The sequence below is a fragment of the Amphiura filiformis genome, chromosome 4 (assembly GCF_039555335.1).
Source record: "Amphiura filiformis chromosome 4, Afil_fr2py, whole genome shotgun sequence".
Taxonomy (NCBI): Eukaryota; Metazoa; Echinodermata; class Ophiuroidea; order Amphilepidida; family Amphiuridae; genus Amphiura; species Amphiura filiformis.
Genome location: NC_092631.1, coordinates 4149492 through 4163625, shown reverse-complemented (window position 1 = coordinate 4163625; position 14134 = coordinate 4149492). Strand labels below are relative to the sequence as shown.

General features: G+C 37.0%; 1 pseudogene; it reads right to left on the bottom strand.

Annotated features, from left to right (window-relative positions):
* LOC140150481 (dynein beta chain, ciliary-like) overlaps positions 1 to 14134 on the bottom strand; it is a 111523-nt pseudogene that overhangs the window by 75232 nt on the left and 22157 nt on the right.

Genomic DNA, 14134 nt, shown 5'->3' with positions numbered 1-14134 from the left:
CAAGTATCTTAAGTAAATCATAGAAACCATCAGAGACTCCATAATCTAATGATGGCACAAACACCATATCTGGAAGCTGAAGCAGTAATAAAGAAGAATAGAAATCAATTCAAAGTGTTTGTTATCATTATTTACCCTCAAGCAAATTAAGTAAGTTGTATTTTGGTGGCAATTATGTAGCCAATTGTAAAGCACAATATTTTCACAACACAACATTTTTGCAACTTGACCATTATTTTTGTGGCGTGTAAATTTTCTCAAAATTGATACATTGTTTTAAAGGCCTATTGGAAAAAGAAATAATTGCAACCGTGGAAATTTTGTGAATCTATGTCACTCACAAGAATTCATGACATGCTCAGGGTCATATTATACATCCTGTCATATACATCCTTTTCCTTATATATTCTTTCTGATACAAATATCATATATAGTCCGAATACTATAATCATTTGCAAGGTTCCTTTTCAGCGTAAACAATCGCGTATACGCGCGCAACATTAAGCGTGTGCATAGGACTTTGTGGAAAATAATACGCGCTGGATGGTTAGCAGTACGCTTAATTTGTAAAATAAAATCTTCAAAAAATTATAATTCAGGATTTCACTAGCTAACAAAATATGAAAATACAGTATGCATAAAAACACAGATGGCAATCCTCTCCAGTTCTGAAAAATATCCTGAGTCACACTTCCTAAGTGAACAATAATTGTATGACATGATCCAGCTGATCGTCGGATAAATGGCATGTGTGCCTGACTGTGCCATAGTGTGTTTAGTATAAGTCTGCCATCATACACATGCAATTTTTTCACCTTTCTCTTTGAATTAACTTTAGGTTCAGGTTTCAGTGAAGGATACCAAAATTGAAATCTATTTAGCCAGCAAAATGACTCTATATCTCTTTAACAAACCAAAAAAATGTCATAATCTCATTTCTCTCCTACCTGTAATTCCATCTTGGCTTCAAATAGTGGAGATTTACACGTCTTGACATCTGAGTTCTCCAGCAGGTAGTTAAGACTACAGTGGATGCAATTGAAGAAGCCATCTACCACCATATCATCTAGGTAATCTACATAGGCTTTCCATGTGTCCATTGCAGCGTCAGCCTTAAACAACTGCATATTTTCCTGTAAAATGTGTATCAACATGGAAAATGGTTTTACCAGGATCTATCGGTGAAAATTTGCCGTTTAACAATTTAAAATTCCCCAAATTTGGTATGGCGATTGAAAAATATTGGTGCCAACATGACATGGCACAAACTCACAGTGTTGGAGTCCCATATAGCCACAGACGAGAGAGATACAGACCGTGTGCAATCAGTCAAAGTCTCAGCATCACCCGATAATGAGGGCCGATTGTTCCACGAATTGCAATGCGACAGGCGAGACTGCTACGCAATTACCGCATATTTTCACGGTCTATCGCGTAATCGCAAAAGCATGCAATGCTCTTTTGCATATATGGTAAGGCACACAGCATTGGTGTGATTGTTAGACACGGCACGATCGAACAATCAACCCTCATAAATATGCGAGAACGCATACAGTACACAGGGACTTTTACTGGTTGTACGCGGTCTGTATCTCTCTCGTCTGTGCATATAGCATACTAATATGTAGATGGAGCGTGCCAACTAAGCATACAAAGCAGTTGGTGAATACCTAGCTGGATGTAGTATGCTAACTAATAAGCGTGCATACCCAGCATCCAATAATCATGACTAAATTTACCTACTGCCGACATCTCCCATATCATTCATTACTCCCTTGTTTTACAATGTTACTTTGAGTGAAAGTGCAAAAATTGTAGCAGTAATAAAAACAAGTGACAAAAATTTTACTGACCTTCTGTACGTGTAAAATCCAAGGTTAGATAGACATAAAAAAAATTTCAATGAGATGCAGCCCTTATGAGGACAAATGTGACCTACTCCCACAGAATGAGCATAAAGTCACAAGTTGATAGTTTTGAGACCTTCTGGCTGCTGAGTTGATATGTTCTTTGTTTGAAGCACACCTGTACAGGTCAGTAGTATTTCCCTGTGAATGGGACATTCTGCACACCAGTAGAGTAGTATGTCCTTTATGAATGGGGCCCAATGGGCATTCACAAAGGACATACTACTGGCTTGTGCAGGTGCAGATCAAACAAAGAAAATCCTTTCAGCGGCCAGGTCTTGGAACTACCAACTTGCAACTTAACATTCATTTCGTGGGAGCAAGTCACAAATACAAAATCTAGATAACAAATGTTTGTACTTGTGTGCATATTGGATAAAGTATAACACAGTGGCAGGTCTTTGTTCTAGGTTTTCATTGCAAGTTTGAAAAAAGAACAATTTTCTTCTCAATTGCACCAAGATAGATTTCTTCAATATCTTGCCTATTATTACAAAACTATTTCACCATTAGTTATAGATTCAGTCTCAATTTATTTTCACCAAGATAGAGATTTGTTCAGTATCTTAATTACGTGCCTATATGAAATTTGATATTATCATGAAATTATTTCACAATTAGAAATAGATTTTGTCTTATTTACACCAAGATAGATTTTTGTTCAATATCTTACCTATATAATATTTAATATTATTATGAAATTATTTCACAATTAGAGATAGTTTTAGTCTCATTTTCACAAATAGATCTGTTCAACATCTTACTTATAAAGAAATTTTAATTATTATGATTACAACTTTCGATCTACCTGGTGTAGCAGAGCAAAATTCTACCCATTTTGGACAACCTGCTGCACAAATTTCAGCTTGTATAGTATTTTTTTTACAATGTTAATATGTATGATAATATCATAAGAACATCACCTTAATAATGTTTATGATAAAAATTGCTATGCAATTTTTTCAAAGTAAATCAAACCCTGATTATGAAAATATTTCACGATTAGTTAGATTCAGTCTCTCATGATAGGTTTATTCAATATCTTACCTTAACAAGACCATGTATCTTCTCTCCCGACTCTTGGATCTCCTTGTACCTCTTTGCCAATCTTTCCTCCCTATCATCCAGTCCAAGAAGGGCTTGCTCCTTCATCTCCTTCCTGTCAAACAGCGACTTCTTGGCCCATGTCTCCATGATCTTCTTAATCATATCCACATTATCTTTAGCCTGCTGGACCCTCTTCTCCAAATCTCGCACCTGATCCCGTATCTGTTGAATGTAGTCCCACACGCCGTCGCCATTCCAGTTGAGATCTTTTTCGGCCCTTTCCAGGTTTCTATCTATGTTCGCTAATTGGCCATCTATGAGGGGGAATTCCACCTCGAGGACGGTCTCGCGTATCTTATTATACCACGCTACTGTGAGGTCAAGATTGGCAACATATTTTCGCAGGGTTTCATGTTTGGTGTAGAGTGTGTTGGCACTTTCAGGTATGGATTCATTGCCTCGGATCAACAGATATTTGACTTCGCGGAGTACAGCTACCAACTGGCAAAAGCAACAATAACATCATATATGTTAAAAATTCAACAAGACTATTCAGATAACACTGTGTATACTTTCAGTCATCTGAGAAATGTTCAAATTGTATAAAATTGAATCCTGTTAACCAAAAAACTCACTTTGGTTAGATGGAAACACTGACATTGTGGCCAAAACCTTTGGCCTTCCTCATCGATTGACCTCGGATGACCCTAGATCATCCACCCAGCTGAAGGCCAAAGGTTTTGGCCGCAACATTGGTGATTCCATCTAACCAAAGTGAGTTTTTTTCTGATTGACAAGATTCAATTTAATACAATTCAGACTATTCAGAGTAATCAGTGTGTCATCCACCACCTTAAGGGTACTTGCCCATCAATTTCATTCAGGGGCGTGTTTGAAAAACGGCACAGCGCATTAGTAAAAAGAATAAAAAATACTAAAATCCACACCGGGGTTCGAACCACTGCCAAAGCACTATGAATGCTAAAGATGCCTACTGAGCCATGATGACTGTGGTTAACATTCGGCGATTTTCACAGTTATACATATCAACACGTTTCTAGTGTGTTGAAAATAAGATTTTTGTAGGAATACAGTCATAAAAAGACATATGACCCTACTTGTTTGTTTGTTTTTCATTTAATACAAATTAATTTTGATGAATTGAACTGGTATGACTCTTAGGACTCGTGATAAACGATTAATTTTGTAATAATAAAATGAAAACGCTGGGTCATTCACGACGTCATTGTGAGGTGAGGTCAAAACCTGGGTAGCGACCACGCACATACGTGTATACTTGCGCGATCGATACTGAATGATCCAGACAATACCATTTGAATATACCGCCCTTATGTATGCATCTGCTTGACACATCGGGTCACTTGCGGGAAGATATACTATACCCTAATAGCTTACAATAGATACCCCACCGTAAATAGCTCTCTTCATTGCCTCGCTATGCCAGTATATACGCGTAGTGCACGTAATTTTGAACCATATTTTGTTCAAAAATGATAGGATGGGACTGTTTTCAGCTCAAATGTTGGCTATCAGCAGATGCCCAATGGTATCAGGAAGTGTTGCAGAAAGGTAAGCGTACTCATTATTTATTCAAAATTTATTTATTTATAAAATCCAAATGTGAAATCCGAAAAAAAATATCAGGTCAAAATTCTCACCCTAGAAATATTGTGAAATAAAATCGAATCAAATTTAGGCTCCGCAAACAACGTCCAATTATTCCCAGAGGGGTTTGCTACACGCGTATATAATAAATTATGATTTGGGGCTAATTTGAGAAGAGTTATGCCTCAAGTTTCAAAATACACTGAGTGCACCTTTTTTGATCAAAAACCTCCACAATTCAAGACTCTGTAAAAATAAATCAAGAATTATCTGGGATAATTGCAACTAAGTATATGAACGTTATGATCTAAGCTACCAGATGCATCATTAATTTCATGACTATGATATTTAGTTGTGGAAATATATTACTTTAATATGTTGGCGGGATTATTTCCCGCCAAAAATTTCAACCAAAAAGAGAAAGTACCCTTAACTAAACAGAATAAAAAGAAACAAAATCTATTTTAACAACAAAACAAGCTGTCTCCAGAACTTGGTCTCTAAATACCTTCTTCTGCTGCTCTAACATCCTTCCAGGTACTCTTATCAGAACTCTTGTCTCTAGTCATAGCTTACAGCAAAGACTACTTCAATTATTGTTTTCACCCTAAAACCATAAGACTTGAATAACCCTACCACATTACCACAATACCACTCAAATTCAAATTCAGGTTCAAACACTAAGTTGGTCAATTCTTCATGTAATATTTTGTGTAAGAAACCCTAAGCTAATCCTAATCCTAACCCTAATATCTGTATGCGCACATCAACCATTATCCATCTGGCTTAACCTGTGTAGCAACCTGCAGCTGGCTTAGTCCCTTAAAATCTTATTTTATAAGCCATGCAGGATTCACGTTATTGCCTCATCTGGAGTGTTGGACAGTATTCCTGCTGAAACATTTAAAAACTTTGAAGTAAGCCAGCAGTGCACAAGCCACAGTAATAAAATAATAATAATCCTTTACCTTGGGGTCAAAGTTGACAGCAATGAGGTTGGTTTCTTGATTTCTTATGATTAGAGGGAAATTGAGCGTTGTTGCGCAAGTTTCATCTACTGTGGCTATCCAATCCTTGTATACATTCTCTTCATACCTATTATATGACAAAGAGGTTAGAAAGAGAGAAAGTGATAAATGAATCTTGTAAATTTTAAAAATATAAATAAGTACTGCTTGAATGGCTTTATTTATTGTCTTTCACATAGATGGCTTGTTTACATATCATGGAATTGAAAGGATATTACAGTCAATGCATGTGACTTAAAATTTAAGAATGCAATTTTTGCCAAAGCTCACTACCATTCGCAAGATGCTGTGAACTACCAAACCAAATCGCAATAGTTTAAAATAGTTGCTAACCTATAGGCCTACAGTATTATATAAAGAGATTAATTTCTTTCTAAATGAGATATAGGGATTGACATGCATTGCCTTTCTCCATAGACACTCTTGTCCCAGCAGGTTCTCAAAGATTTTTTGAAATGTGATGTGATCATTGAGTTTTGAAAACCTACATGAAACAGGAAAGCACCACCCCTCAAGCAATATCCCCTTTACATGCATACATATGATTATGAAACACTAAGTGACTAAATGAGTATGCACTTACTTTGATAACAGTTCCATCATTTCTTCATACTTGGCAAATACGCCCTTTGCATCGTCTGTTTGGATCACCCTGTGAATTCATCAAACAATACAATATATCATTAATCAAATCATTACAAGAGAGTTACCTCACCAGACCTACACACACAACCCCCCCCCACCCCAACACAACATAAAACCAATGAAAACCACTTAAAATGTATGATCCATTATAATTACAGATGAAATTAATATTGTAAGAAACTGTTTTAGATTAATAACAAGAATAAATTCATTGTATTTTGTGATTTGCAAAAGTACTTAACGCGGCTGTGTACTCTAGACATTGTTTCTTTCGCAAAATTGAGTTTTTTTGATATGTTTATACTTTGTTATGTTTTTTATAAATACAAGGAATAAAAATCCAGATTTGTAAACTCCAACTGTAATATTTTAAGGATTTTATTTCCCTATTCCACTCGTGTTTGAAATTGAAAAGGAAAGAAAATCTTTGTTGTACCAGCAGGGTACATGCGCATAAAACGCATCGCGTTATGTATCGCGAAATTTGTTAACGCACAAATACGCTTCACGATACGCCGACGCTTATCTGCATCTTGTGGCGCATCTTATGGAAACACCGCGGAAGCACTGATTTCACAAAAACCTAGTGGTCAAATGGCTCCTTTTTAGCTGTTAAAATTTGGGTTTTTCAAGTTCTTTCCCCGATTTAAATATCAAGTTATGAATGGATTTCGCTCAAACTTCTCAAGGGGCTGTGGATTAACCCGATGTTCCCGTAATATAAGGTAGAAAAACAAAAACTGCCGCATTCTCCTGCGAGATTCGATTAAAGTGCAAAGTGTGACCACTTTAAACTTCAACGGCCATTATTTCAATGTTCATTTTCTCGGTAAAATGACGATTTAGGTACACGATAACTCAATAAATACAGCATCTATAGGTAAGCAAACATGATCATCGTAAAAGCATGATCGACTCAAGAAACGGTTTTCTCATTTTTTTATATTTTGGTCTATTTCCGATTTTAGGCATCATTTTGTGCAAATAGGCGTTTGTGAATTTCAAAAAGTTCAATTTGATGCCTTATATGGTCAATATCTCAAAAACTAAGGCCGATATCAAAAAAATAAAAAAAACATTTTTGGAATGGAACCTCAAGATTGAGCTAAAAACAAAATAAAATATTTTGGAAAGAGTGTTTTTTTGTTATGATGCACCTAACAAATATTGCCAAAATCTCACTTTTTTGTAATTTTCTTCATAATTGTTGTTTTTACCCCAAATCTGTATTAAGATTTATTGATGTCTTGCCCTTATAAAAATGTATACTTTTATATGTCTTGCCCTAATAATTACAAAGTTATTGCACTTTTACTACAAGCATGTCTGAGAGTACACAGCTGCCTTAAAACCCCAAGAAATAAATTAATACAATAAAACAAGTTTTGCTACAACATAAAATTTTGTAAAAATAATCAGTGGCGTAACCAGCGGGGGGGCAGGGGGGCTGGAGCCCCCCCATTTTGAACCCTTGCCCCTGTTTGCCCCCCAAATGAAAAAAGTTAAAGTAGGCCTACTTCTGAGAGTTATTAATTAACCTCATATCTGGTCATTTTAACCTTAAAAGACACAAATTTTTGCGCCCTTCGCGCCCATTTATTCCACTTTTTTACCATATGTCACCAGTTTAGCTTCAATAAGCCACAAATTTTTGCGCGCTTCGCGCACATTTTTACCATACACTTCTTTTGTCGCCAAAAGGTGCTGGATTCCTGCCCCCTCATTTATTATGTTTGCCCCCGCTTGCCCCCCCCAAATGAAAATGTCTAGTTACGCCACTGAAAATAATCATTCACCTATATAGCCTATCACTTGATTTAAACAAACAAAGAAACACAAAAACAAACAGGCATTTAAAGACATTGAAAACATGCCCTAGATGTGTCAAACCTCTCCTAAATATACCTCCCATTACTCGTTGACTGCCGATAAAACGCCCAATAAAGACTTAGTCACCGGACCGCGCCGGCCAGTTAAAGTACATGCCCTATCACACCACTCCACACCATACATAAATTCTCCCAGTCACATTTCCCAAATATGAAATTTAAAAAGTCAAATTTTAATTTACTTCTTTTAAAGTTTGGCAGAGGCGGGGTTCGAACTCACGGCGCAACGCTTGAGCCTAGCGCCTTAGACCACTCGGCCACTTGTCTGGTTGTTATTCATCTGAAACTTATTTAAAAATATAATCGCAAATTCAACATAGGCCTACCACGTGACAAGCAAAGGCAGAAAACGTATTATATTTTGGAATTTTATCTGCTTAAAACATTAATGTGTATTATAATAGAGCTACCATTATTTATATTGTTGAATTCTCAAGCGCATAGAGACAATTAATACGAGCGTCCTATGATACATACACAATACATAAAATCGATTTTGATCTTCGGCATTACCCGGTGACCTCCGATAAAACGCCCAATAACGCCGGTCAGTTAAAAAAAATGCTTAAGTACATGCCCTATTGAGATAAGCAATCCTTTTGTGATATGTCCATTCATCCATATAATAATAGCAATCAGATTTTTGGATGGATGTTTACACAGTGACTGGAGAAGAAGCTATGTAAATAATCAAAAGTACATGTCTACAAATTGACAAGGACAACTCCTTTTGTCAAAATTGTTTTCACCTATTGCTCAGTATGTTAATTAATCCGATTAATTACGTAATTTCGCCAGCGTATGATATATCAGTACTAATATGTAGGCCCAAGGAGGTTAGATATAGAAAGAAGAGGAAATAGATTACGTATCGCATATTGGTAGAGTTTCCGCCAAGGGAGGAAGAAAAAAAAGGAAGGATGGGGGAGGAGAGAGGGAGAGGGAGACCGATGGAGTCACAGGGCTCTAAATTACATAGGCGTAGATCGAGGGGGTAAATGCCACAATATTTTGCCAGGGGATGGTCAATATAATCACCCCCAATATTGACGCCTGTGTATTGGTTTGTGTCGAAAATAACCTCATATTTGGCCATTTTATAACCACAAAATGCCATTTTTAGCGCTTTGCGCTAATTTATTCCACTTTTGTCCCATATTTCACTAGTTTAGTTTCAATAGGCCTATGCTAAAATTTTCGTGCGCATTTGTACCATAAGGTTCACTGTACTGGGTACTTTAAAAAAATCCAAACCTAACCTAAAACATAACTTTAACCCTTAGATTGGAGCTCTACTAGAAGTAAAAATATAGATAGTGAACAATTTAGTATTTCTATATCTATGTGAGAATGATACAATAGAGGCCCCGCATGAAATTATTGATTGGCTCCAAACAAAGGTTTTCAACCGGTGTCCTTCACCGTAGTTATGGCGGAGTGCAGTCCAATCAATCAAATGTTGTCATCAACCTATTTGATCGTAGTGCAGGATTATATGTGTGAGACGAACTGTCACGGTTGATTGCAATCATGCTTTTGTTGAATGCATTTGAGTAGTCCGCCATATTTACGGGATGATACGTCGCATGCAAGGCCTCTATATGACATGATGAACATAGTTATTGATGCATCAGTTTTAAAATAGACTAGGCGGTTACCCATATTTGGCGGTTCTCGGCTGGGCGCGACCAGGCTGATGGTGACATGCCCATATGACAATTTTTACTAATTTGACCTCAGATGACCCTGGCGACCCCCAAAATGACCTTCCAAAAATTTGTCTCTAAATGTTGACTGTACGCACCAAGTTTCATGCCCATATGACAGTTTTTAGTAATTTGACCTCAGATGACCCCAGAGTGACATTGGATGACCCCAAAATGACCTAAACTTATAACTCTAAATGTTGACTGTACCTACCAAGTTTCATGCCCATATATGAGTTTTTACTAATTTGACCTTAGATGACCCCTGGGAGGGGACCCGTGGTCAGATGACTTAACGAACATAAACATCTTCTTGCCAGCACAGAACTATACCCACCCACCGAGTTTGAGCCCGTGCGACCTAGTTTCATGCCCATATGACAGTTTTTAGTCATTTGACCTCAAATGACCCCTGGGAGGGGCCCCAGGGTCGGATGACTTAACGAACATAAACTTCTTCTTGCCAGGACAGAGCTACACCCACCCACCGAGTTTGAGCCCCGTACGACAGCTTACGACTTACGACGGCCTCACATAGCAGTCACAGACAAAACCTAAATCTACAGAATTACTCGTCGATACTCGAAAGAGCTCAAAATAAATAACTTAGAAAATTTTCTTGATGTCCTTTAACATGTTTTCATAGTTAACCATCGTTAGCCATGGAGATCTATCATGAGAACTGACCGGTGACTAAGTCCGATTTATTGGGACGTTTATCGGCAGTCAACGAGTAATGATTCTCCAACAATACAACTTGATATAAAAACAGGGAAAATCTGTTCCAACTGACCAGCAGGGAACCAAAGGATGGATCCAAAAGGATACAACAGTGTCACACTAGCAATGGATAAAATTAAAAACAGGGAAAATATGACACAACATCCAATGGGGGAGTAACACAAAAAACAAAGTTAAAAACCCTTTGTTTATTGTGTTACTCCCCCATTGGATGTTGTGTCATATTTTCCCTGTTTTTAATACAACTTGAGTCAAATAAATCAGGGAAATGATTAGTTTAACAGAAATCCACTCGAAAATGTATACAACCTACAATGAAAAAGCTAGACTATGCCATAGTCGATTTTTGATAAATAAAAATGTTATTAATCATGATGAACGCATTCAGTTGAACTCGAAATTATACTGATATTTAGTACATCAAAATACTAGTATAAAATGGTTATGAAAAAGTTTAGGCTATATAATTATATTTGTGACAGTAAAAGTAAAGTATAGGCCCTACGTGAGGCTTATATTATTGAATGCAACATATCATAATGGCATAATTATAATGACACTTCAATACTGAACAATTCTAATTTTAGAATCTGCCCGTTTATTATCCGAAAAACCGACTATGGACTTTCACTTTTAAGCAGAACTTTACCCCGGGACTCACACACTGTCAATCATACTTGTTTATCAATAAAATCTAACCACAAGACTAAGCATGGTGGTACAATACTGCTAGATGCATACGTTCATCCACCAGCACAAAAGCGCCAAGCATTCCCTAGATAGTTGTGTACCATGTATAGTTATAATGGTACCACCCGCAGTACGCGTCGGGAGGATTTAAACAATAACGAGATCTGGGCGACCAATCACAAGCCAGATTCATTTTTAAAGATGCATTACATCATCACCAATTTTAGTTAGGCCAGAAATTGGCCTAACTCTCAAGGCAAAGTCAGTAGTCCACTTGGGAAGCTAACAGAGGGCGTGCGGTGACTGAAAAGATCAGTTGTGAAAATCTATCAATTGTGCACTCATTAATTAAATCAGAGTTTTAAGCTTAAATGTAATAGCCAGAGTAGTGCACAATTGGCAAGTGGGTGTGTTATTTTAAATATTAATGTTTTAGGAACAAACTAAATTAATGCTTGAAAAGATTCTTGTTCTAAGAAAAGTATAGAATTACCTTTGTATCCTGTGTTTTAGGGTCAAAGATCAAAGTTTGTCAAGGTTATGGTCATGATTAGAGCTACATAAGACTAGGAGAGGATGCTAAGGTTATTCTATACTTAATATTCCCAAATAAATTCAATCAATATATAGTTTGTTCCCATCACATTAAAAGTCAGAAACCAGTTGTTACCTCTTGACTCCAGTACTATGTGGTAAGAAAAGCATCATTGGCAAGATACGATGATGATGGCGATTGCAAAAATATGAGCATGGGATGTAAAAAGTGACAGGAGAGATAAGATATCATGCAATGGTGAAACGACAAGTCATAGTAAGTAAATGAGATGTACAATATTGAACAATTATAGTATTCGGCAAAGTCCTTCAGCAGTGCCCGATTGCTCTTCCTGATGATCACGTAAAAAGAATTGGGTCACACAATGCTACACAGATTGTTCTGCGAATGAGGTGCAGATGTGATGATGATCAATTTGCCAATCAGAAACCTACTTCTGTGTAAATGCTGTAAACAGCACCAAATCGGCAGACCGCTGAAGAACTTTGCTGAAAACTATAGATGATTATGGTATGGTTAAATTGTTGCTAGTCTGATAAGTTTCTTTATTATTTACATCACACAAAAATTATATATAGTTCAGCGAGCTTTTCAGATTCAATTCATATTCATGATAAAGAATTATAGTCTAAAGAAAAGAAAAAAAGGTTATTCTAAAATGCACACAATGCTACATGTAGCCACAAGATCATGCAAGTGTATATACAATCTCTATCGCAGCTCTTTTGCATATATGTTAACATATCATGCATCAGCTATCCAGTAATATCTTGCCATTAGCACCTAATCTGTATGTGCACATTCACATTATGGAATACTAGCATAACAAATATGCAAAATATTATTTTAGACAGCAAAAGCAGTGATGTATTTTTTAAACATTTTTTTTATAAAGTTATTAATCTGTATGACAACAGTTACTGTATTTCATCGCACATTGCAAATGGTATTCAAAAGGTATGAATGCATGATGATCTATGGATTTCACACGGGTTATGGAAAGAAGGTTTACTTACAATTTCTAAGAATGTCATGTAAGCTCCTGTCATCAAAACATACTATATACATGACATAAATACTTACGGATATTCCAAGTGCTTGAAGCACGACATTGGATGCTCGATACGAGCTCTCAGCTGCTGGGACCATTTAAGTGCCCCTGCTATCTCGGGCATATTTTTGTTGAGTGGTGGTAGACCGCTTGAAGATTCTATAGCAGCCATCTGAGAATCATAGATATCCTTAGCACTGTCCAAATCACCACCGTACATGACTAGAAGCTGTGGGTATTTGTCTTCAAAATCATCCTTGATGACTGGACGGTCTAGCATTGGACCATAGCAGTCAAGCATCTGGTGAAGAAAAGATTAATATCAAGACCCAAATGAAAAGAAACTTAAGAACACAAGTCTATGGAACATTTCACTTGGCTTCTGGTTTTTACACAAATATAAGTACCGTATTCATTCCATTTTACCGCCCAGGGTACTTACCATAGTCATTTTGGGTAGGCGCTTATTTTTTTTACAAATTTGAAAAAAAAAATGGCCCAGAATATGGATTTTACGTGTAGATGGTTCTGTGTTTGATACACAGCTACAGTTGCATGGATCCTGCACATAATGATAGAGGGTCTTGTGTAGTACAGTCTCTGGGTGGGCACTTAATACGGGCATGGGCAGTTAATGGAACAAATATGGTACATAAAAAGCTGCATGGCCGGAATTGTTGAGTCAGTGCAATGACGTCCTAGCAATACAATGAAGGCTGACAACAATTGAGCACAAGTAATCATAACGTCATTGCACTAGCGGGAATTTTGATTATTGCGTGTTGAGAGCCGGCTGTTTTTATTCTTTTTTATGATCAATATGAGTTTGCTTCAAATAAAACCATGTGATTTGTGCTTGATAATTGTTTGTCTAACATATAAGGCATAATGTTGTGATTGCCAGAGTCATCCTTTAAGATTGGACATCTACATTGTACACATGCTGCTAGAGAAGTACGGCACTTTCTGACGTGTCATACCCTGTTTATACCTTCCATGATTTGCTGCTTGTTCAGCAAATGCAGTGCCAGCATTTCATGACATCATTCAATCAGCCAACGCACTTCCATTTTTACGCAATTATACACACTACAACAGTACAGCCTACACAGCTGCAGTGCATGTTTATCACATAGTATAGCTTCACTCCTATTCCTACCTTGAAGACACTTTCCAAGCCAGCGCAATCATCAAATCCTTGGCACAGAATGGAGCCCAGTCTTCTGTCTAGATCAAACACCTACACCC